Source organism: Silene latifolia, chromosome Y, assembly GCF_048544455.1.
Source record: "Silene latifolia isolate original U9 population chromosome Y, ASM4854445v1, whole genome shotgun sequence".
NCBI classification, from domain to species: domain Eukaryota; kingdom Viridiplantae; phylum Streptophyta; class Magnoliopsida; order Caryophyllales; family Caryophyllaceae; genus Silene; species Silene latifolia.
The window spans coordinates 103,069,212-103,091,289 of NC_133538.1; the positions used below are offsets into that span (position 1 = coordinate 103,069,212).

The following is a 22,078-nucleotide window of genomic DNA, read 5'->3' on the forward strand; positions in this document are numbered from 1 at the left end:
AGAGACCACAACCGGCCAAACCCGGATGATTCCACTTCTCCAATCAACTTTGGAACCTTGGCTCCTAACAACTTTGAAATCCATCTCGCTCAATTCGGGTTGATTGAGAAGGATTGCTTTAGCGGTAACATTGATGAGGATGCCCATGCTCACCTTAGGAAGTTTAAGAGTAAAATTGTAATGATGAAGAGAAATGGAGTGCCCGAAAACACCTTGAGGTTAATGTTGTTTCACTTTTCTTTGAGAGACAAGGCGGGCCGGTGGCTAAACATTCATCCACCAAATACATACACTACTTGAGATGACTTAGCCAAAGCCTTTCTTGGAAAATACTTCCCCTCTTCTAAGGCCGCCATGCTCCGGAACGAAATCACCACCTTTCAACAAGAAGATGTAGAATCTTTGGGAGAAGCTTGGGATAGGTTCCAAGACCTTATAGACCGTTGCCCACATCATGGAATTCCCGAATGGTATATTACTCAAACGTTCTTTCAAACTCTGTTGCCAAGAACTAAGGAAATGGTAAATGCCTCCGCGGGGGGAGGATTTGACCATTTGGGAGATGCCGAAGGCTTGACCCTGATCAAGAAAATGGTTGACTCAGAAGCTAATTATGGGTCAATAGGGAATGCGTTTAGGAGAAGTAGCCATTACCCTCAAGAGAATTTTTCAAATTCTAATGCCGAAACAAATTCCAAGCTAGATCTTCTCACAAAAATGTTTGAGGAAATGACAAGGAAACAAGTGAATTAAGCATGTAGCTCCCATGGTCCTCCCATGGAGGAGATTGCTCATGGACCTTCTTGTGAGTTGTGTGGAGGGATGTGTCACACCTTTGATGTATGTGCTAACAATGTATACAATATGGGTGGTGAAGAGAATGTCCAAGATGTTAATGCCTTCCAAAGCTACAACAACTCCATGAGGCCACGAACACCCTCTTTGAACAACCAAAACAACTATAGCCCAAACTTAAATTTTTACCATCCGGTTATGAAGAACCACTCATACATGAGCTACAAGAGTGCTAATGTGCAAAACCCACAACACATTCAACCGCAAGCCCAAAACACAAACCCAAACGGATTTTCTCAATCAAGGGGTGGAGGGCAAAATCGAAGGAACAACTTTGGGAACCAAAATCAAGGGTTCAACAACAATAAAAAAGGGCACCAAGACTTTGGGTAAAATCAAGGGAATCAAGCTTGGAATCAAGGGTTCCAAGACTAAGGTTTCAATCAAAATTTCCAAGGAAAACAAGGGTACAACCAAGGGAAAGGGTCAAACTACAACAACCAAGGGCCTAGAGGAAATTATCAAGGAAACCAAAACAACAACAACAACAATCAAAGCTCAAACAATCGCTTTAACTATGGGTTCCCTCTTCCTTTGGCTAACCAACCATTCCAAGAACCAATTTGTTACCCTTCATATGGTGAAATGGTGAGGATGATGAAGAACATCCAAACATTGCATAACTAAGAGATCGAAAATTTTTCGTGCTATTCACAGGGACATGAGAGAAATGGAGACCCGGATGGCATCCTAAGCATTAGCCAATCCTCAAAGACCGCCTGGTGGTTGCTTGCCCAAGTCCAATGCTCAAAAGATGCCTCGGCAAACCACCAAGCCCATGCGGTTGTCTTGAGGAGTGGGGTTAAGCTTGAAGACCCTTACAACGATCTAGAAATTGATGTTGATCTAAAGAGAAAGAGGTTGTAATGAATGGTGGTGGGGAAAGCCCACCAATGATGATGCGTGTATTTTATATAAGGTTTTTACCTCATTTTCACACGCATTTCTGTACTATTTATGTGGCATCTAGCTACAAATACCCCCGAATATTCTACTTTGGTTCGTTTTGTGTAAATTGCAGGAATAAACCAAAGAGGAGATAAATCAAGCCTAAACTCGTCCCATTTGCATGCATTTATGGAGAACAAGGAGCCGGAGCTTGGAATTTATCACTTTGAAGACGCGTGAGCTGGTTTCCGAAGGTGTCATAGTGTCTAACGTGCCAAAATAGCTCGATCGACTACTTTTCTAGTCGATCGAATGCTTTATATACTGACGGTTACTCGATCGAGCAGTTCCAGTATCCAATCGAGAAGGCAATACAAGGAGTTATTCGATCGAGTGGTTTATTTCCACTCGATCGAAGGCTTTGTCGCTTAGTTGCTCGAACGAGTGGTTTATTTCCACTCGATCGAGTTGTTCGGCCTGTAATAGAGTTTTTCCGCCTAATTTCGTATGGGATTTTGTAATTAAGCTTTGGATTAGGTCTAAGGGGGAGATTTTCGTATGCTACAAAATAGAGTAGACTGCGTAACTCTTCCCCATTCACTTCGACTTTATCTTTTTCTACTGCTTCTTCATTTTTACTCTTCTTCTACTCCTTCTACTCGGACTCGGATTTGTAGTTGGTATTATTTCTCCTTTTTATTCCTTAATCGCAATTATCATTTTGTTTCTATACTTCTCTCATTGCTTTTATTACTGTTATTCGATTCTTCATTTCTATTTTTATTATGTTTAATTCCTAATATCTATATGTTATTGTTGTTGATTCGATAGAAATGTGTAGCTAATTTCCCTTTTCTAAGACTAGGAAATCCATGATTGTGAAGGAATAGTAATTGCCATTTTAGGTCTTGTGCTTGTGTAGTCTCTATTGTTAATCCCTGCATTCAATTGTTTCTGTCTAATTGAGTCGATGCAATTAGTCATTTTATCGTAGTAAACCTTAACCTAGACTAGAAGGTTGGAAAGGGCGAGACTCGTAGCAAACATTAGGGCACTGTAGTGAAGGCGGAAGCTAAGCTATTAGTGCTTTAGGGCGAATTGAGACCGCAAGGAGATATTCACTGCTCCTCAGACCATACTTGCATTAGCTTGAGATCTAGATTGCTTGACTGAATGATCATGGTGAACCGACTGTCTTAGCTGTTTTCTCCATATTTGCTTTATCTTTATTCTCTTGCGTTTCTTCTCTTTCTTAGTCTTTTTAGTTTAAAACAATCAAATACAACCCCCTAATTTGGTTACCGTGACGAACTTAGGCAAAGCTGACATTTTCCCATCTCCCTGTGGAGATCGACCCGACTTCCCTAGCTATATTAGTTAGAGTCAGTTGGTTATTTTTGATAGGTATACGACTGCCCTGTCAAATTTTGGCGCCGTTGCCGGGGAGGTGGCGCAATTTTATTGCTTTATTTGAGACATCCTTGAGACAGATCTCATTTTTGCGAAATTTTTGATTAGTTTTGCAGGTTATCTGTTCTATAAGAGAACATTATCACACCTACTCTTCTTTGTAAACTCTATTTTCCAGGATACCCTAATATAGCCAGCCATTCGGAGCCTAATGTGGATTCGCTTCCAAAAGGTTTCTTACTACCCACTACTGAGTCGGGAACCTTTGGAATCCACCCATCCTACATACAGCTGTTCGAGAGAAATCTCTTTAGGGGGGTACCTGAAGAAGATCCGTGCAGGCATAAGAGCTATTTACGGAGTATTGCTCTACCATTCCTCTTACTGCTGGGGTGACACAGGACAAAGTGAAGGGAGTTCTTTTTCCCTTTTTTCTAGCTGATAATGCCCGGGAATGGTTGAGGGATCTAGATAGGGAGGCAGCCGGTGTAACCGACTGGAGTTCTCTTGCTTTAGCCTTTTACAGGCGATATTTCCCACCGCAGCGCACCAATGCCTTGAGAGCTCAGATTACCTCTTTTGAGCAATTTCCCACTGAAGACTTGGATGGGGCTTGGACTAGGTTCAAGAAGCTTGTCCGTTCTGTGCCTCATCATGGGTTCAAGCGTTGGTTTCTTTGCACCCAATTTTACAACGGGTTATATCGGAACCAAAGAGCTATTCTTGATAGTGTAGCTAAGGGGAGATTCACGAAAAATATAGAGGATGATAAATGGTGGTGTCTTATTAAAGATATGGCTATCCATGTTTCAGAATATGGAAATCCTCGTGGGAGTGGGCAAGTTAACGAGTTGGCTGCAGCTGCAGTGGAAGGTCTTAGCAAAAGTCTAGGTAATGCAGAGATTACGGAGGCTATGAGTGAGAGTGCACAGGTTTGTGCAATTACTGAGCATGTGAAGATATGCGGTAGATGTGGCATGGAGGGGCATGACCCTATTGATTGTCTGGCGAGCATTGAGCGCATCCTTACTTATCAGAAATACAAGCAAGGAGTTCCTTCTTCTCAATTATATGAAGAAATGAAAAATGTTTCTACTTCTTCTACGGCAGCGCCGCAGCCGGTCTCTCCTTCTACGAACGGGGAAATTGCCGAATTGAAGTCCCTGATGTTGAACTTAACACAACAGTTTGGGGAGAAATGCAATAGGAATGAAACTGTGATAGTGGAGTTGAGAGAACAAGTCGCGCAGTTAACACTCGCGAAAGACCAAGTTAACCATCCACCAACATGTGACCCAGTTAATGCTACAAATCTCCAAAGTGGCCTTACTCATGAGGGGCCAAAAATACCAGAAGACGGGGTTGTGACAGCTGTTAATACCCCGAATGATGATTTGGATGAGTTTCTGGACGATATTATTGCTGCGTACTGTCCAGACACTCGATCGAGTGAAATTGTTACTCGATCGAGTGAAATAGTCCATCCAATCACTCGATCGAATGATAATTGTGGTCGATCGAGTAGTGCCCAAATCATAGATGCTCGATCGAGTGATACTTTTACTCGATCGAGTGAAAAAGAGGAAGAAATCACTCGATCGAGTGAACAAAGTGGTCGATCGAGTAAGCCTGAAATAGAAGACCTCGATCGAGTGGCTCAAACAGTTCGATCGAGTAAATGCCAAGATAAAACCACTCGATAGAGTGAGGAAAGTACTCCATCGAGTGCCAAAACCAGCGGAGACCCTATTTTGATATCTGATTCCGCTACCGTGTCATCTTCCCCTGATGTTGAGACGTCACGCACTGATAAAGGTAAAGAGAAAGTTGCGGGTCCACTCATTGCTACCAGGGTACCCTTTCCAAGTCGTCTGAAGTACACGAAGGTCGAGCGACTGTACGGTAAGTTCGTGGACATTGTGAAGAACCTCCAGGTAACTGTCCCTTTTACCGAACTTGTTACCTAGGTACCTACTTACGCAAAATTCATGAAAGATATTGTGAGGCGTAAGAGAGAGCTAAGTGAATTTGATATCGTTTCATTTATGGAAGAGTCTAGTAATTTACTTTTAAATAAGGCTCCACCTAAAATGAAAGACCCGGATAGCTTTTCTATTACCTGTGTTATAGGCAATGTAGTTATTGATAAGGCCCTTTGTGATTTAGGAGCCAGCGTCAGCGTCATGCCCCTATCTATCTGCAATAAATTGAATATGGGTCATCTTAAATTGACAAGTATTACCCTACAGATGGCTGATAGATCTGTTAGGCGACCCTTGGGTGTCTTAGAGGACGTGCATGTGAAAATAGGCAAGTTCTTTATACCAGTAGATTTCATTGTTTTAGACATAGCTGAGGACACCCGGACCCCAATTATATTAGGAAGACCGTTCCTTTGTACAGATGGGGCCATTATTAATGTCAAACAAGGGCGTTTGACTCTTGCATTAGGGGATGACGCGATCACTTTTAGCCTACCTATCACTTTGGCTCGGCCAATGATAGAAGACACATGTTATTCTGTTGATATTATTGACGAGTCTATTTATGACTTCTGGTCGGGTTCTTTTATGAAGGACCCACTAGAAGATCTTATGCTTTTGAATGAGTGTGCAGATAACCCAGATGATGATGATGTTGTATTGGATTTGCTTATATATGATTTAGATGAACGCGAACTCACCGACGCTGAGGGAGAGCAAGTGGAACAGATGATCAGTACCCTTTGCTCCATTGAGGTAAAGGTGCATGAGTGTAAGCCTCTTCCCTCTCATCTAAAATATGCTTTCTTAGATGATACTGAGCGATATCCAGTCATTGTTAGTGTTAAGCTTGGTAATGATCAGCTAACTTCTTTATTAGCTGTACTTATGAAAAAAAGGAAAGCATTGGGTTATTCTTTGGACGATATCAAGGTGATTAGTCCCGATATTTGTATGCACAGGATAGAGCTGGAGGAAGATCACAAACCTTGCAGACAAGGTCAGCGCCGGCTGAACCAGAAGATGCAGGATGTTGTGATGGCTGAGGTAATGAAGCTGCTCGATGCAGGTATTATCTATTCTGTTGGTCATTCTAAGTGGGTGAGTCCAGTGCAGGTGGTCCAAAAGAAAGGAGGGACTACCGTGGTTAGGAATGACAAAAATGAGTTAATACCCACTCGAGTAGTGACTGGTTGGCGGATGTGTATAGATTACAGACAGTTGAATGCCGCCACCAAGAAAGATCACTTTCCCCTTCCTTTTATTGATCAAATGGTAGAAAGGTTAGCTTCTCACACTACTACAAAACTCGTTATGGACATCGGACATTTTGGTATATGGACATCGGATACACACCCGATGTAGAGTTTGGTCATGTCCATTATAGATTAATGTACATCGGATTTAAAACCGATGTCCATTAAAATTTGTACAACGAATTTCTATATATCTGATGTCCATATATATTAATATACATCAGTGTATAGTTATAATCCGATGTCTATTGTTGTTATGTACATCAGTTTACATAGTTTACATAGAACTCTAATGTCTTTATTTACCTATATTCATCAGTGTTTTACCTAAAATCTGATGTACATAACTTTTTATATATATAAAAAAAAAATATATTATGCTTATCGTCACCCAAGACATTAGCGCTCCACATTAGCACAAAAACAAGATGACTTATAATCAACCAAAAAAATCAATTTATACAATCAACCAATTTATTCAATACATTCCTACCTAATATGTCAACTTTATTTACATAGCTAACCTATCAACAAAATAGAAACCGGATGTTAAAAAATAGGTCCAAGAGGGAAGACTATTAGGCGCAACCAACTTCTTGATAGCCTGATCTCGTCATCACTTGGCTGGTAATCAACACGGCGAACATGTAGAACCTGCATAAATAACCAAATTGTTAATAGATCCTATACTATGATGAAGCAGGTGACACCTGCATAATTTCAAGTTGTAAGATAAAATTGTATGATAATCCATATATAAGCACAGTGTTGATCACATAATCAAGTTGAGCATGCTAGCATCAGACAGAAATAGGAGTTTGAACAAAAGATCTTAAATAGAAGATAGAAATAGACAAGCTAAAAGACTACTAACCTCAGAATCATATGTATTGGAAATTTGATGAAGGAAATGTATACTACTTCCATCTTTACTAGCACCTTCACAACAAACACACAAACAAACAAAACACTTTTAATACTTCCACAGGATTAGTATTTCTTCTTTCATAGTGGAACAAACAAACACAACAGTTTTAATACAAACACACAAACAAACTAAAATAATTTGTCATCAAATCAAATAATGAAATGAGGTTATTTCAAAGAAAAACACCCATCAAAATCTTACCAATTCTTCTTCTATGGATTAGCATTTCTTCTTTCATAGTGAAATCAAAGTGCAAAAAAGGATTTTATTTAGCTTAAGACGGATACACTCGTCTTAAATAAGAATTTGCGAATTCAAATGTGGTCATTTCGAAGAACACAAACACCCATCAAAACCTGGGCAATTCGTCTTCTTCTTCTTCTATGGATTAGTACATGTTCTTTCACAAAGAGAACCAAAGTGCAGAAAAGGGTGTCTTTTAGCTTTAGCATCATACTATGTATGGGTAAAAGCAAACGTAACATTCATAGCTCAAGTTATGGGTTCTACCGCAAATGATGTGCTCGTTACAACCCAATAGCCTCGATATAGATAGGGTTGAAGAATTCAGTAGAGTCAATGTGCCCTTCTCCTGTGATTGCATTAAGGTAGTTTTTTGGGTCATATTTTTACTTATAGGGCAATTAAGGGTGATACTTATAATATCAATGCTAAAATTTACTATGCTAATTTTACTACTGTAAATTGGATTTAGCAACTAAACATTTTTGACCAAAATAATCTCCCTCTTAATGTTATTGTTAATGTTCCTGTTAATTGTTCTTGTGGTCGTAGTTCAATTAGCAAGGATTATGGCTTGTTCTTGACTTACCCACTTCGACCCGATCGACGAAAATCTGACTTATATTGATCAGCTGACTAACTCAACTCCCAATCCTCTAATTAAAATTGATAGTCCTCTAATTAGAGATAGACATCAATGATACTTAACTGAAAGGCTAGAAATGAATAAACATAAACAACAAAGTAAATAATCCAATTACGAGATTTTACCAAAGGACGAGCTCGAGCATTGATAAAATAAACAGCAACAGTCCGACACCTGATTGTACTGCAGCTATCAGGACCTCTTCTCAACTGTAAAACAACGCCAAAAAGAAGATCTCAAAGAACACCTCGTCAATTTCAAGCCATCAATTGATAAATGTAAGCTAACCTCACTACTCATACTACCAGTTCTATATTGTTAGTTCACAAATTGATACGAATACGAATAACAATACATTAATCAGAATCAAGTAATAAATTTTTATTTATAATTTGGTATTCAATCCAAATACCCAAATAAACCTTAATGAATGAATTTGGGGATAACTGATACAATCAGTTTGGGGAAAAATACTGCAATCAATAACATTGTGAAACTGAGCAGGAATTAATGCAGAACGAAGCAACATAAGAGCAGAAATTATAACAATTCAACAGATTTGAATGAAAAGTAGGACGATTTACAAAATAAATTGATACCTCGTCGCCATTCTAGAACAAATCAGCATGACTATGAAGCGGAATAACATGATAAAATCAAACTCAGAAATTAGGGTTTACGATTTTGGGCGAAAACGAAACCTTTATTGTGAAACTAAAATGATAGCACCACTCACCTTGAATGACATGTATATTCACGATAAGAACAGGCAATGGGGGAAGAAGCTTTCGTGGGCACACAAGAACAAAATTACCGTCAATGTGGTGATTGCTTTCGTGTGCTTGTGGTGTCTGTCATTACCTAGTGGGGGAAGATGAATGAGGAGCGCCTGGTGGTTGATATGGTGAGTGGTAATCGGATGGCTATGGGTGTTTGGTTTTAGTTTGCTAGATGAAATGAGAAAGATGATGAGGTGAGGGAGAGTTAGGGTTAATTATAAGATATACTAATCGGTGGAATGGGTATAGGCCTTTTTTTTTGCGCGCTAATTTTCACTATGGATGCACATCGGTTTAGATGTGTATATGATGTAATTGACTATTATATAGACATGGGTTTTTATAAAGTCACATGTCTATTAAAGTCAGAAATCATGGACATAGGTTTCTTAAAACAACCGATGTACATATAATTATAAATACATCAGTTTTTTGCAAACAACCGATGTCTATAATTTTTACATCAGATTTCTAAATAATCAGATGTCCATCAACTGATGTCCATAACGAGTTTTGTAGTAGTGTCATAATTTTTCTGCTACTTAGACGGGTATTCAGGGTTCTTTCAGATCCCTATTCACCCAGACGATCAAGCTAAGACTTCATTTACTTGTCCTCAGGGCGTGTTTGCTTATCGCAGGATGCCTTTTGGTTTGTGTAATGCCTCTGCCACCTTCCAAAGGTGCATAATGTGGATATTTTCAGAGTATATTAAGTCTATTATGGAAGTTTGCATGGACGATTTCAGTGTTTATGGAAGTGATTTTTCTAACTGTCTGTCTAACCTTGATAAAGTGTTGCAGCGCTGCATTGAGGTTAATCTCGTGCTTAACTGGGAGAAGTGCCACTTCATGGTCAACGAGGGAGTTGTCTTAGGGCACTTGGTTTCTGATAGGGGAATAGAAGTTGATAAAGCAAAAGTGGAAGTGATTCAGCAATTACCTCCTCCTGTTAATGTCAAAGGAGTGAGAAGTTTCCTTGGTCACGCCGGTTTTTATCGGCGGTTTATCAAGGATTTCTCAAAAATTGTTAAACCACTTACACAGCTGCTACTTAAGGATGCCCCTTTTGTGTTTACTAACGAGTGTCTTTCTGCTTTTAACAGGTTAAAGCAGGCTTTAGTCTCTGCGCCGATCATACAGCCTCCCGACTGGGATTTGCCGTTTGAGATAATGTGTGATGCCAGTGACTATGCACTAGGAGCGGTGCTAGGCCAACGGAAAGACAAAGCTTTAAATGCAATCTACTATGCGAGCCGAACTCTGGATGAGGCTCAAGTGAAGTACACAACCATTGAAAAAGAGCTGTTAGCTGTAGTTTATGCCTTAGAGAAATTTCGTTCTTATTTGATTGGGTCGGAAGTTACTGTTTTTACTGACCATGCAGCTTTGAGGCATCTCCTTGCCAAGAAGGAGGCTAAACCATGGCTATTGAGATGGATACTCCTTCTTCAGGAGTTTGATTTGCAGATGAAAGATAAGAAAGGAGCTGAGAACGTTGTAGTTGATCATCTGTCGCGACTGTCGCGACAAGAGGGGGAGAATTCTTTACCTATTGATGAGTCTTTTCCTGATGATTCTTTATTTGCTATATTATCGTCTATTGTTAACCAAGAGCCTTGGTATGCAGATATAGCTAATTACGTTGTCAGTGGCAAGCTGCCGCCTGATCTCTCTCATCAGTAGAGGAAGCGTTTTCTGTATAACGCTAAGCAGTATTTTTGGGACGATCCTTATTTGTATAAGGAATTTGAAGACGGTCTCTACAGACAGTGTATTCCACAGTGGGAGACCAAAGTAGTCCTGGAAGGCTCTCACTCCTCTTCCTATGGTGGTCACCACGGTCCATCGCGCACCGTGGCTAAGGTACTTCAGTATGGTTTTATTGGCCTTCTTTGTTTGCTGATGCTAAGTCTTTTGTTTCAGCTTGTGATGCCTGCCAACGATCAGGGAACATTTCAAAGAGACATGAGATGCCCAAAAATGGTATCTTAGAGGTTGAGGTTTTCGATGTCTGGGGCATTGATTTCCAAGGACCATTCCCATCTAGTAAAGGTAACAGGTACATTTTAGTAGCTGTAGATTATGTGTCGAATTGGGTTAAGGCAATTGCCTCACCGCATTGTTATCCCAAGACCGTGATAAAAATGTTTAAAAAGGTCATATTTCCTCGATTTGGTGTCCCTAGGGTCGTCATTAGTGATGGGGGAATGTACTTTAAAGAAATGAAACTAAGTCCTATTCTGTCTAAATTTGGTGTTCAACACCGGCGTGGTTTGGGGTGCCATCCCCAAACTAGTGGTCAGGTTGAGGTCTCTAATCGAGAGCTGAAAGAGATCTTGTCTAAGGTAGTTTCTAAATCACAGAAGGACTAGAGTCTTAAATTAGAAGACACATTATGGACCTACAGAACTTCCTTTAAAACACCAATTGGTGCATCACCTTATAGGTTAGTTTATGGGAAATCATGTCATTTACCTGTTGAGTTGGAATGTAAGGCTTGGTGGGCAATTTGTGAGCTTAACTTTGATCCTAAGTTGTGTGGTCAAAATCGTCTTTTGCAGCTAGACGAGTTAGAAGAATTTAGGCTTAATGCCTATGATAGCTCGCGCATTTATAAGGAAAAGACGAAGAGATGGCATGACAAAAGAATTTTACCTCGGGAATTTCATGTTGGGAGAAATGTGCTTTTATTTAATGCCCAACTGCGATTATTTCCTGGTAAGCTGAAGTCCAGGTGGAGTGGCCCTTATACGGTGACAGCTGTTACTCAATTTGGATCCGTTAAGCTAGAAAGCCCCGAGGGAAATCAGTTCAAGATGAATGGGCAATATGTGAAGCATTATCACGAGGCAAATGAAGCAGACAATCGTGTTGAAGTCCTGTACTTCGACGAGCTTGACGCGCCAGTTAATTGATGCCAGAAAGGTCGTGCGGGACCTCTTAAACCTGCGCTCTCCGGGAGGCGGCCGATGTTTTTATTATATTTTTGTTGAACTATTTCTTTGCCTTTAGCTTTTTGTTGAACTTTAGAACACAAAACGATGCTTTTTCTACATTCCCTATGCTTCTTATACGTGTTTTGCAGGTGCAGTTACTCGATCGAGAGGTTTTTCTACTCGATCGAGAACTTTTGCCAAGAGATTCACTCGATCGAGTAATATTTCTACTCGATCGAAAAAGCTGCGAATTCACGTCCACTCGATCGAGTAATTATTTCGCTCGATCGAGTATTTCTGACACCCATTCACTCGATCGAGCTATTCCAAGCCACTCGATCGAGTTGTTTCGCCTTCCACCGCTACTTTTTTAGCCTGTTGAGCTCTTTGCTGACTTGCTTTGACCTCCCATATTCATGGTCGGTTTGGGGAGGTCCCTCTTCACGATGTTTTGTAAGTATTCTGACACGAGTTATCCTTTTCTCCTCAAATTGCATTTCTTTCCCTATTTTTGGTAAAATGAGGTCATTGTACGGTTTGGTTTGGGGAGATATGTATCCATATATGTGTCTGCATGTTTCTTGCATTTTCGTTTGCACGTTTATTTATTTTCGCATGCATTGTTGTTTTAATTCAAAAAAAATTACATAAATTTCAAAATTTCAAAAATTTTCACGTTTAATTTGAGTCGGAACGTTTGAACTTTGACGCTACATTGAATCCTTACCTTAGCCTTGCATATTCTTGACATTTAGTTGGCATGATTATGTGCATGATCTACGAGTTTTTGTTTCTCTCTTATCTGAACGAATAGACTTGACTCATATATTGGCAAGCTACATTACATTCTGAGGTTAGAGCTTTATAAACTGGTGACATTCATGACCAGTTTCATTTAGGATGTGAGTAGTACTCTCTGTAAGGCATGTAACATCAATTTACATAAGCATGAGTTTAATCTTCTTAATACCTGTATGCATTCGGTCTGTGGATGGTGACACACGTTAGGAGAGGCAATTTCCTTTTTATTTCATTGTACCCATGAGCCCCACATAGCCAAATTGCCTTTTTGTCCTATTAGCTACATTCTATAATTTTTCCTACCCTAGCCGAGCTAGTGATGAGTAGATGTTTGGAATGCTTTACTGCAGTTTAGTTATTTTTATCTGATTTCAGAAGTTGGTGGAATAATTGAAGGGAATGAAAAAATGATGAATGAAAATGAAAAAAAAAAGAAAAGAATGAAAAGAAAAATTGGAAATACGAAAAAGAAAAAGGAAAAATCATGTGCGAAAAAAATAAAAAAGAGAAGTTGTATGATGATTTTCACTCCCATGTCTAATTTATATTTTATGGGGAGCTGACAAGTTTATGGTGTATTGTGAGTTGAGTGCATTGAATTTTCACCATTTTGTTTTGTTGTATTGAGTATGAAGTTGGGATGCAGTTCAATATTTGGATTCGTTGTTGCTAGCCTGCCTATTAACTCCACATATCCAAATTCATCTTAGCCCTTTCTTGCCCATTACCTCACTTACCCAAATGTAAGTCCTCGGCATGTGTCTTGGTCATTAGTAAGGTTGGAATGCATATGTATGGTTGTAGAGACTTTATTCATGTTAACTGTATGCATGTTCTTATAGGTAGAGTTAGGTGAGTGTCTTTACTTCTTTCTATCTTTCACATATATACTCACCTTGTGCCTAAATTTGAGTGATGAGCGACCCGTGAGAGTCCGATACTTTTGAGTCTTGCAAGGTCGACGGTTCAGTAAGTTTGAAACGTTGATTTAATTCGTTTGCACTTATCATTTGCCACTTTGTTAGTTGTTGAATTAAACTGGTTTTGGTGGATGATTTGTAGCTGATGCTTTGGTCCCGTTCCACTGTTTATTCGTAGTTGCATTCATAGTTTGCTTGGGGACAAGCAAAGGTTTGGTTTGGGGAGATTTGATGCTTGAATTTTATATAAGGTTTTTACCTCATTTTTACACGCATTTCTGTACTATTTACATGGCATCTAGCTACAAATACCCCCGAATATTCTACTTTGGTTCGTTTTGTGTAAATTGCAGAAATAAACCAAAGAGGAGATAAATCGAGCCTAAACTCGTCCCATTTGCATGCATTTATGGAGAACAAGGAGCTGGAGCTTGGAATCTATCACTTTGAAGACGCGTGAGCTGGTTTCGAAAGGTGTCATAGTGTCTAACTTCCCAAAATAGCTCGATCGACTACTTTTCTAGTCGATCAAATGCTTTAAATACTGAAGGTTACTCGATCGAGCAGTTCCAGTATCCAGTCAAGAAGGCAATACAAGGAGTTATTTGATCGAGTGGTTTATTTCCACTCGATCGAAGGGTTTGTCGCTTAGTTGCTTGATCGAGTGGTTTATTTCCACTCGATCGAGTGGTTCGGCCTATAATAGAGTTTTTCCGCCTAATTTCGTATGGGCTTTTGTAATTAAGCTTTGGATTAGGTCTAAGGGGGGAGATTTTCGTATGCTACAAAATAGAGTAGACTGCGTAACTCTTCCCCATTCACTTCGATTTTATCTTTTTCTACTGCTTCTTCATTTTTACTCTTCTTCTACTCATTTCTACTCAGATTCAGATTTGTAATTGGTATTATTTCTCCTTTTTATTCCTTCATCGCAATTATTTTTTATTTCTATCTTTCTCTCATTGCTTTTATTACTGTTATTCGATTCTTCATTTCCATTTTTATTATGTTTAATTCCTATTATCTATATGTTAATGTTGTTGATTCGATAGAAATGTGTAGCTAATTTCCCTTTGATAAGACTCGGGAATCCATGATTATGAAGGAATAGTAATTGCCATTTTAGGTCTTGTGCTTGTGTGGTCTCTATTGTTAATCCCTGCATTTAATTGTTTCTGTCTAATTGAGTCGACGCAATTAGTCATTTTATCGTAGTAAACCTTGACCTAGACCGGAAGGTTGGAAAGGGCGAGACTCGTAGCGAACATTAGGGCACTGTAGTGAGGGCGGAAGCTATGATATTTGTGTTTAGGGCGAATTGAGACCGGAAGGAGATATTCACTGCTCCTTAGACCATACTTGTATTGGCTTGAGATCTAGATTGCTTGACTAAATGATCATGGTGAACCGACTGTCTTAGCTGTTTTCTCCATATTTGCTTAATCTTTATTCTCTTGCTTTTCTTCTCTTTCTTAGTCTTTTTAGGTTAAAACAATCAAATACAACCCCCTAATTTGGTTACCGTGACGAACTTAGGCAACGCCGACATTTTCCCATCTCCCTTTGGAGATCGACCCGACTTCCCTAGCTATGTTAGTTAGAGCCAGTTGGTTATTTTTGATAGGTATACGACTGCCCTGTCAAATGACTCCTTCGGGAAGGATGAGCGAGTCTATGAAAATAAAGACAACAAGTGGAGCATCTACAAGCGGGGAAACTCAAGTGAACAAAGATGTTGATGACTTAGTTGAACACCTCCCTTATGCAAAGGAGGGGAGTGAAGAGGCCACCGAGGAAGTGCTTCTACAACCCTCCACTAAGGTAACAAGTAAGGCAACTTCTCCAAAGGTATCCTCTAACTCTCAACTTATCAATAACATTCCCTATCCCACTAAAGCTCTAAAGTCTAGAGAAAACATCAAGTACACAAAATTTTGTGAAATGTTGGAAAAACTTGAAGTGACTCTACCCTTTACCGAGGTGATATTGAACATGCGAACTTACACCAAAGTCTTAGAAGATATCTTGTCAAAAAAGAGGACCTTGGGTGAGCAAGAAATGTTGGTCTTGAATGAAGAGTGTAGTGCACTCCTTTTAAACAAAATGCCACATAAGCTTGGTGACCCGGGAAGTTTCTCTATACCTTGTGTAGTTGGCGGTGTTCCCATATCTAGAGCTCCATGTGATTTAGGAACTAGTGTAAGTGTGCTCCCCTTGAAAGTTGATAAGATAATTGTTATGTATGATTTGGTCCCGTCTAACATCACTCTCCAATTGCCGGATAGGTCCGTCAAACGCCCTTTGCGGGTACTTGAGGAAATACCCGTCAAGTTTGGAAAATATTTGATTCCCACTGACTTTGTTGTCCTCGATATTCCACAGGATAGCCACACCCCCATCATCCTCGATAGGCCATTCTTGGCTACCGGTGGAGTGTTGATCGACGTGAAAGATGGGCGGCTAACCTTTAGAATAGAGAGCGATAAAGTTGAATTTAACCTTCTTAATCTTATCAAATAGTTGAGGAAGTGGCCAGGGACACTTGAAGTCATTGATGAAGTCATTAATGAAGTAGTTGAGGAAGTGGCCAGGGAAGAGTCGGAAATGGAAGAAGCATTCCAAATTGTCATCCACGATGAGGAGATGGATGAAGATCATGAAGTTAATGATGAAGTGCTCAAGAAAGTTGAGCGCTTACTCCCTCCTAAGGTACAACTCAAAACTTTGCCTCCCTCACTTAAGAATGCCTTTCTTGGTGAGGGAGAGACCTACCTGTTTATCATCAATGCTAACCTAGAGGCTTTTCAAGAAGAAAAACTTTTGAAAGTCCTTAAAGTACATAGAAAAGCATTGGGTTATAGCATTAATGACATAAAAGGGTTGAGTCCGAGTCTTTGTATTCATAGGATTGTCTTAGAGGAGGGAAGTCATCCTAATGTAGAAGGCCTAAGAATATTAAACCTGAAAATGGCAGAGGGTGTTAGAAATGAGGTCTTGAAATTGTTGGAGGTGAAGATTATTTATCAAATTACGGATAGTAAGTGGGTAAGTTCCGTCCACGTGGTCCCCAAGAAAGGTGAGGTCACGATGGTTAAGCAAGAGGATGAAACCTCCCTACCTACCCGTTGTCGATACCCAATATCTCTAGAATCCCCAATAAACACCCGTTAATTATCGGACTACAACATGTTTCGGAAATCGCTACGTTTGATCGACGGATTGTATAACTGTATGGGTAAAAATACCCTCTCATTTTCATCATGACGTGGCAACTTGCTATTGGGTAAGATAGAGGTACACGGATCAATGACAAGGCAGCAGACTGCTAGACACCAGGAAGAACAAGGGGGTTGAACCTGGACATTCAAGTAATGCGAAGGCCAAGATTGAGCTAAACAACGAACAGCCAGCAGGAACGTTGAAATGGTCAGCAGGAACATTGCAGTTATCTGCAGGAGCTTTGACAAAGTCAGCAACCACTCCTTATTTCATAGGAAGTGGAGCGTACGCTTGAGTGAATATAGAGACATGTGCGACAATTCAAGGAAGGCTATAAAAGGGCAACAAACATGAGATTCAAGGACCTCTCATTCATCATTCACTCCACTTGAAGAAACAACATTCATCACCAGCAACAAATAATAATTGAATATTAAGGCAATGTCCTAGTAGGCTAACTAATGAATAGGAACTAGCAGAATGTTCCTCCTGCAGGAAGTACCCAATGTGCGCGTGGTCGAAACAGTGGGATTCGAGCATCCTGATGGACAGAAAGCTCCCTGAACCACCATAGACACCTCAACAAGTACGAAGCCGGCACACAAACAGAAAGAATAAAAGAATTGCTAGTAAAACAACAGAAGGAACAAAACAAAAATTCATAAACACACCTCAGCAGGGGGAACTTCAAAAGCAAAGAATTTTTTCCCCTCTTACGTGGCAAAAACAAAAGTACTAAGAGGTGCCCAAAACTACCAGGCACCAAAGAATTGGATTACAATGGGCCACCACACAGGGTGCCCAACAAAACATCAAGATAAAAAATTAAAATTTAAATGCCTAAACTAGGCAGCAGCAGCAGAATCTGGGGCGGCATCAGCAGCACAAGAATGTTAGGCTCGACAGTAGCCTCTCCTCCAGATGGACTTTCCCCTCCCTGGGCGACGAGGGCTTCCTTTCGACCTCCTCAACTGACGCGACAGCAGGTTGTTCAGTCCTAGCACTGGTCTCTCCATCATCACCACCCAGCAAGTCGTTGATGAGGCTGAAGTCCGGCTTGACTGGATACGCAGCATTGAACAACCGTTCCTCCTCAGCAAGGTCCTAGTTGGAGTGCTCACCTGCCCAAACTCCTTGATGCAATTGATCTTTGTTTCCCAGGCGGAAACCAATGAAGAGTCCAAGATCAGGTACTTCAACAGCTCCACCTCCTTGTGAGCCTCTTCCATACGCCCTTCTGCTACCCTCCTCTCAGCATCCAGCTGTTTCTGGGCAGCTGCCTTCTCCTCAGCCAGCTTCTTCGGGGCAGCCACCTTCTCCCTCCTAGCTAGCGCTAGATCTGCCTCCACCTTCCCCAGATTGACATTGACGTTGTTGACCTCCCCCATCAATCTGGCAACCTCCCTGCACAGGAACAATCCATCCTGCAAAACCTGTCAGAGGAACAGTCAGTATCACGAACAAAGTAGACCAGTAAAACGTAAAGGGAATTAAAAAAAAGGTACCTGCAGGGCGCGACTAGGAGCTTCATCTAGCACAGCAGGGAGGGGAGTATTTCCCAGAGAATGGACAGCAGCCGGAAGCAGGAACTGTTCCATGTGAGGCCAGAGAGGTACCCCACTGGAGCCATACCCCTTTGGAAGGCGGATTACAGTGGAGGTATTGGGCAGGGGTGGCCTAGGAGCTACCACAGCCAGAGGAGCAACCTCAATAGGAACATGCGTGCTAACCGGCTCCTTTTCAGCAGGGAGCGATGGCCTCTTCCTAGGAGAAAGATCGGAGGAGGCAGAAGCAACCTGCTTCCTCTTTCTATCCAGCCGGGAAAGAGAGGAAACAGGAGTATTCCCTAGTACAGGAACATAGTTAGAACATAAACATAAAATGATCATATAGCAAGAACAAACACCCATGAAAAACAAAGCCTTACCAGACGACATTTTGAATTCGTCAGTTGGGGGTTCTTGCTGACTGGTGGAGGTACCAACTTCCTCTTCCTCTTCTTCCTCTTCCTCTTCTTCCTTCTCTTCTTCTCTCTCTTCTTCCTCCTCTTCCTCTCCTTCGCTAATGTCAAGAGGCACGGAGGCAGATGCACCAACAGGGGAAGAAAGTACACCAAGGTAAGAACGAGTTTCAACAGGGAGAGCAAATAAACGGCTAACCACCCTATGATCTCTTGAGGGAACTGGCTGCTTCAAACCTGCAGCAGTACACCAGTAAGAACATTAAGGTAAAAGAAAAAAAAACAGAGACCCAAAAACTAAAATTACCTTTAGAGGCCCCCCACTTATCAAATAAGTACTCGGGGGTGGGGGTAAGAGAGTCAATCTTAACAAAGATGAATTTTGTATTCCAACCTTCATCCCTCACTTTGGGAGGAAGGATAATGCTAGGGTTGCTGCGGTCGCAAGACCTAAGGTAATAAGCCCGACAACGAAGGGCCTGAAAGTATAGAGCAGGGCAACGTCACCCAGACCAATCCCCAGATCGTGATCCTCAGCAAGGATACAAAGCGAGACCAGAATGCGCCATGCATGAGGTGCAAGTTGGCAGATCGCCAACCTATAGTGGCGCAGGATCCTTTGCACCAAAGGGGGAAAGGGAAAAGAGGGTAAAAGGGTACTCGTACAGGCATGCCCAACCGGGACTATGGGCATCTGGCGCCTCCCCAGGCTGAGGAATGTGAATCACGACCTCCTGCCCAAGGCCAAACCTCTCTCTCACCTCCTCGAGGAGGGTGTCAGCAAAGCTGGAGTCACACAGATAGTGGTCTGCGAGAATCCTAGAGGATCGGAAGGGAGAGAGAGCAGCAGCAGATGGACCCCCACGGGGAGAAGGAGGAAGAACTGTACGGCGGATAGACTTTTTGACCATAATTACGGAGTTTAGAGGCGAAAAAATTAAGAGAGAGAGTAAAAAGTGAGAGGTTACCTGCTGGACAGGGAGATTTTATAGGAGAGGGAGAGTAATAGGGTTTTAAGGAAGAGGTTAATAAAGACGGAAATAAGGGAAGTGGGAGGGGGAGGGGTGTATTTATAGCAAAAAGAGAGGGAGTTAAGAGAGGGGGTTAGCAGAAGGGAGTTAAGGGAGGAAGTTAGGTTGGGGGGGAATCGAGGGAAAGAAAACGTGGGGGAAGTGGGAAGTTATTGAGGGGAAATGATTGATTGGACCTCCAACGGTCAGTCTCAATGGATAAGAACGCAAGTGGGCTTTCGTCACGTTATGACATCACCACTACATGCAACATCCAGGAGGGAAGCAACTCCCAGCATCCATCGAGCAAGAACAGAACCTAGCAGTTGCTTGGGGGTAATTGTATGGGTAAAAATACCCTCTCATTTTCATCATGACGTGGCAACTCGCTATTGGGTAAGATAGAGGCACACGGATCAATGACAAGGCAGCAGACTGCTAAACACCAGGAAGAACAAGGGGGGATGAACCTGGACATTCAAGTAATGCGAAGGCCACGATTGAGCTAAATAACAAACAGCCAGCAGGAACGTTGAAATGGTCAGCAGGAACATTGCAGTTATCAGCAGGAGCTTTGACAAAGTCAGCAACCACTCCCTATTTCATAGGAAATGGAGCGTATGGTTGAGCGAATATAGAGACATGTGCGACAATTCAAGGAAGGCTATAAAAGAGCAATAAACACGAGATTCAAGGACCTCTCATTCATCATTCACTCCACTTGAAGAAACAACATTCATCACCAGAAACAAATAATAATTTTCACACTTAGAAACATATACACCGTTCGTATCATTTGTACTTAGTCGTTTGGAGATTACTATTGTTCCTCCTGATTGTTCCATCTAGGTTTATCCTCGAAATCTATTACTACTAGTGGATCATTGGCGGAATACCATTCCCCCCGCGGTTTTTCCCATATTTTGGGTTTCCCGCGTCACCATTTTGCTTGTGTCATTTGTCTCTCTTTCTTTTTCGTTTGCTTTTTCTTTCGTACTAGTTCTTTACTTTCGTTCTCGTTATGTTCCTAATACTGATCTACTCAAGTCCTTGATACCGTATTTTAATTGAAATAGCCGCAATGACTCACAAATCTTTAGTCGGTAAAATCTTACCAAAACAATAACTATGTGTCGGAAAGTTCAGAAAACGGTTTTAAAAATGAAAAATATTTTAAAACAATTCAAAAGGAGTGTTTTATGCACGACGACAGGGTCACAATGACACTAATTAGAGTTAAAACCGACATCGGACCACAAACCAACTCAAAATTCAAATCCGGACTCAACACAAAATGAAACCCGAGTCAAACATAAAACACTCACCCTAAATAACACCCAAACAAGTTTACACGACTAAGCAAACACAATCAACCACAAAACACATCCTATCAAAACCTAGGATAGAAAAAAACACAAATTCCAAATTTGCGAAAAGGACAGAACAACCCTTGTATCGCCCACATGCTCGCGCCTCTTTGGGCGGCCAGCATGGCCACGTCGCCCAAAGTACACAACACCACACATTCCTCTATAAATACCCCTCAAGCACCTCAATTTATTACCACGTGAGAGTCCACCCCTTCTTTCTCCCTTAAAATTATAGACCTTGACTTCTAAAGTCAAAAATGGACACGTGTTTTCGACCTACCGATTTAAAACACGAACCTTACATATTTTTTGGTACCGTCATCGTGCATTAAAATCAATTGGCTTATCACTTCCACAAACTACACTCACATTAAAGCAAAGCAACAGTCCATATTTATAAAACGGTTTTTCGAATCGAGCTTTTCGACTCACAAGTTTTACACTTTGTCGATTTCTCGTTAAGCAACCGAACATGTAAGTATGAGGGTGTAGTTAATCCTCTTCTTTCATGTCCTTTTTACTGTTTTCATGACTTTCACATCAAAAAACACGCATAACACAATTCAAAACATGGAAAGATCAAGCAAAAACTAAGATCGAGCCAAAACTGAGTTTTGGCCTGAGACAGAAGCCCGTTGCCTCGCCTAGGGGCTCGTGCCTCATATGGTTTCTCAGGTCATAACTCAACTTGTTTGAGTTCATCATTTCTCAATGTTTTTTTTTTTTCGTTTTTTTTTTCTTTCCTAAAATGGTTTTTACCATTTCAAATCATTTTTATGATAAACATTTTTAACCATAAATCATAATCACCCTTGCTTCTTTATACCATGATGGTTAATTCCGTATTTCGGTGATATTATTTGGTTAATTACA

General features: G+C 40.9%; 1 non-coding gene across 1 annotated transcript; it reads right to left on the reverse strand.

Moving 5' to 3' along the window:
- Positions 1-354: 354 nt before the first annotated feature.
- Positions 355-461, reverse strand: LOC141634859 (small nucleolar RNA R71). The gene has a single exon (XR_012539577.1). It is a non-coding gene; the product is annotated as a small nucleolar RNA R71 (small nucleolar RNA).
- Between the last annotated feature and the right edge of the window lie 21,617 nt (positions 462-22,078).